At 41.8% G+C, this 4,113-nt stretch overlaps 1 long non-coding RNA gene across 1 annotated transcript; it reads right to left on the bottom strand.

Moving 5' to 3' along the window:
- On the bottom strand, nt 1-2,950 carry LOC126487164 (uncharacterized). Its single transcript, XR_007588308.1, has 2 exons — nt 2,883-2,950; nt 1-211 (listed from the first exon to the last, which is right to left on the bottom strand). It is a non-coding gene; the product is annotated as an uncharacterized lncRNA (long non-coding RNA).
- Between the last annotated feature and the right edge of the window lie 1,163 nt (nt 2,951-4,113).

The raw sequence follows: 4,113 nt of genomic DNA on the forward strand, positions 1-4,113 counted from the left end.
TATTCTTTCAAACACTGCCTGGCCCGGATAGTTCCAGTTCCTTATGGCTAGCTCTTACATATTGTTCTAACCCATTTCTAATATTCTGTGTAGCCCACGAGCTGGCTTACCAGGGAGGATCTTAACCTGCGTCTGTCTGGAGCGGGAGAACCATGGCGACTCCTCACACAGCTTCTTTTTCCCAGCATTCTCCTCTGTCTACTCCGCCTACCTAATTTTCTATCCAATAAAATGGGCCAAGGCAGTTTCTTTATTAATAAGAAATCACTCCCACATCATTTCCCCTTTTTCTGTTTAAACAAAAAAGAAAGGCTTTAACTTTAACATAGTAAAATTACATATAACAAAACAGTTATCAAGTAAGAATTACAGTTACAATATTTATATCTATTTTATCTCTTATCATAACTAAGGAAAACTATAACTAACCATTCTTCAACTCCATCAAAGACTCCAGAAGGATATAATATTACCTATCAAACAAGAAATAAGAAAACTCTAGAAATGACAGAGACATCTCGCTGCCTGGACAGTCACCCAAAGTTCCTCTGTACCGTTGGGGCATCCATCTTCGGCCTACAGGCCCATAGTATCCAGCAGACATTCTCATCAAGCAAGAAATTCCAAAGACAGTTCAGTCACTTTTTGCTGTGTCCTGCAGAATGTCTCACAGACTCTTTCATGAAGCAGGAACCCCAAAAGGTCATCTCACCTTTAGGCAAGTTCAGCAGTCCTCTCTCTGCGGGTTCTCTGTGTCCAGTTTATGCAACAGTCCAGGCAAGAGCAGTTTCTTGCCCAAATGGCTATCAAACTCCATAAGGATTCTCTTCGATGCCCATCTTCCTCTTGAAATAGATTGGTGCTGCCAGGAGCAAATGTGTCTCATTGTCATGAAAAACCCTAAGTTATTAAAATATCTTAAATGCCATATTCTGCAGCCTTTGAAAGATATGAAGAATGCCTATCTAACTAAAATATCTCTCTATATATCTAGAAAATCTAACTAACATGACTACAAGCTTAAGTATTAGCGATGATTATCCATTAACAACCTATATTTCCTAATTATACATTACATTTTTAAATGAACTACACAATCACAATACCTTAATCAAGATCAAAAATACATATACATATAACAAAATTGACCATAAAATCCATACCAATGCAAATTATTCATATCTATATCATATCCCCCTTTAAATGTAAAAGAACATTTATAAACAATATTTGGGAACATGGGCGTAGTTTTTTCTCTACAAACTGCTTCCTGCTGAATAGGGGCGTCGTTAATTAGGTTGTTCATGATATAACCTGTATGCTAGTTTCATCTCAGTTGGCAATTGAGCGAAGCAATTTTTTGAGGGTATTCACAGCAACCTTTCAGGAGGGCGTGGTCTATCATACCAAATCGGAATAGATGCAATCCACAGGGTCTCATCCTCTGCAAAAACAAAAGAAGACCCTCTCCAAAGCATCATATCCTTAGACCCAAATTCTGAAATCATAATACCCTTATATCCATTTTGGTTTAGATTGGCAGCCCATGTAATGAAATGTCTCTCTGTACTTAGCTCCTTCACAGTCAAAAATTTTAAAGAAAACACAATGTACATAATCCAGACTCTCTGTGAATTTTCCATTTTTACGTGGCTTATATTTCTTTATTTCTTTTAATCTATAACTCTCTGTACTTCTGTACTCTGTCTCTTTAAAGACTTTACCCTTTTTCTTTTTAAGACATTAACTTTATTCTTTATATTCTTTTTCTTCTCTTTCCCAAGCCTACGTACATTTATCCAACAGTGTCTGAATCTGTTTTATTGTGAATCTGTAATTTCTTTACTATACAGGAGCATTTCTTAAAATGTTAAGCATTTCTTAAAAACTTAAGTTGCACCATTTACAGGTAATACGGTACTGCCTGTGTCCTGCCCAGTCTAAACCTTAACTGCACGGTTTTAAGGTAATTACGGTAGTTCCTGCCTGAGATCAGCACAGTTCAGCATGGAGCAGCTGCTCCTGCCTCAGAGTCATTTGGTGCCCCTGAACCATTCACAGTTTCAGGCACACAGCAAGTCCACATTGGAGCCGCACTCAGCAGTTTAACTCTGAGACTGAGTGTGCAGCACAGAAACTCTTTTCATCCAAGTTACAGCCAAATCTGACATGCAGAGCACTGCGCAGTCTGAAAATGCGTCTCTGTATAGCGGCAGGAATCCGCCATGCTCTTCCGCCTGCCTAAGCTTGATTCTGCCTTCTGCCCAGGTGCAGGCGGGGAGCTCTGAGCCATCTGCACGGTCTCAGAGCACTCTCCTCCGATCCCAAGCGGAACACAAACATCCAGTCCCATAAAAGCCTTGAAATGCTTTAAAGCCAGAGTTCATGCTGGCAGCACAGCCCCCAGGAAGCCGCGCTTTAAAATGATGTAGCTTATTTTTCTGCTGTTGTAGCTGAATCAGGAATCTCTCTACAGCACGCCACCAACAAAACAGCAAAAATCTGTGTTAAACTCTCTCTCCCTTATTTTTAAGCCTTCTCAGGTTTTTAAGTGGATTTAGCCCATCACGTCTGGGCGCCATCTGTTGAAATAGGAGCGACAGGGCTGCGTCCCCGGCACCCGGCCGCCCGCATGGCTAGCTTATACCCAGAAATAATTACACGGAAACTGTATTCTTTCAAACACTGCCTGGCCCGGATAGTTCCAGTTCCTTATGGCTAGCTCTTACATATTGTTCTAACCCATTTCTAATATTCTGTGTAGCCCACGAGCTGGCTTACCAGGGAGGATCTTAACCTGCGTCTGTCTGGAACGGGAGAACCATGGCGACTCTTCACACAGCTTCTTTTTCCCAGCATTCTCCTCTGTCTACTCCGCCTACCTAATTTTCTATCCAATAAAATGGGCCAAGGCAGTTTCTTTATTAGTAAGAAATCATTTCCACATCATCATCTATCAATTATCTATCTATCTATCTATCTATCTATCTATCAATCATCTATCAATTATCTATCTATCTATCTATCTATCTATCTATCTATCTATCTATCTATCTATCTATATCTGTCTATCTATTATCTATCTATCTATCTACCTACCTATCATCTATCTATCTATCTATCTATCTATCTATCTATCTATCTATCTATCTATCATCTATCTTATCTATCTACCCCCCCCCCATTGGTTCTATTTCTCTGGAGATCCTAGACACATCAGTGTTTTTAAAAGTATTTTTTGTAAAATTGGCGCCTCCAGCTTTTCTCAGAAAACTAGAGGAGTTGGAAGATCAGGGTCTGCTTTCTGGAAGAGCAGTTGGGAAGCAGAGGACCCCAAGTGCAGAGTTCTGCCACCCCACACAGTAACCAAAGGCTGCCCTGTGCCTGGGTGCCAGTGGTTCCTAGGTCTGGCCTAAAGGTGGGAAATTCAGGACAAACCAATGGTCCCTAGCCCTGGACCTCACGAGTCAGAATGGTTCCATTGTTGGCGTCAACGTAAGGGGGCTGGGCTGATGGGGAGCAGATGGGACAGCCCTCTTTGCTCCTCAGTCATCCCAAATGACTAGTCCTTTACCTCACCTCATTTATCTCATTCACTGAATCCCATGTAGACAATGATAAATTTTGTCATCCAGAAAATGACAAATCAAAGTGTCTCAGCTTTGAGGAGGCTCCAGGCCTGTGCATGGGGTTGCCTGAGGGAAGATGGATTTTCCCAGTGATAAAAAATATCTTTCTTTAGGTGGTGAGATCCAAAAGTCATGTGTCAGAAGTCAGATCTTCCCAGGACTGGAGCGATGGCTCATGGGTAGAGTCCCTGCTCTACCATCATGAGAACTGGGGACCAGAGCTTCGATTCCAGCACCCACACAAGCTGTAATCCTAGCACTGAGCAGGGTGGAGGCAGGGGGATTGCTAGGGCTTGCTGACTGATGGCCAAGGCGCCACATCTCCTATTGCTAGGAGTCTTAGCTGGGGTCACCCTCGTAGATTCCTGGAGGTTTCCATTGCACCAGGCTTGCTTTCTTTCTTTCTTTCTTTCTTTCTTTCTTTCTTTCTTTCTTTCTTTCTTCTTCCTTCCTTCCTTCCTTCCTTCCTTCCTTCCTTCCTTCC

This window comes from Alexandromys fortis, unplaced genomic scaffold, assembly GCF_014885135.2.
Source record: "Alexandromys fortis isolate MF-2015 unplaced genomic scaffold, M_Fortis_MF-2015_v1.1 scaffold_178, whole genome shotgun sequence".
Classification (NCBI taxonomy): domain Eukaryota; kingdom Metazoa; phylum Chordata; class Mammalia; order Rodentia; family Cricetidae; genus Alexandromys; species Alexandromys fortis.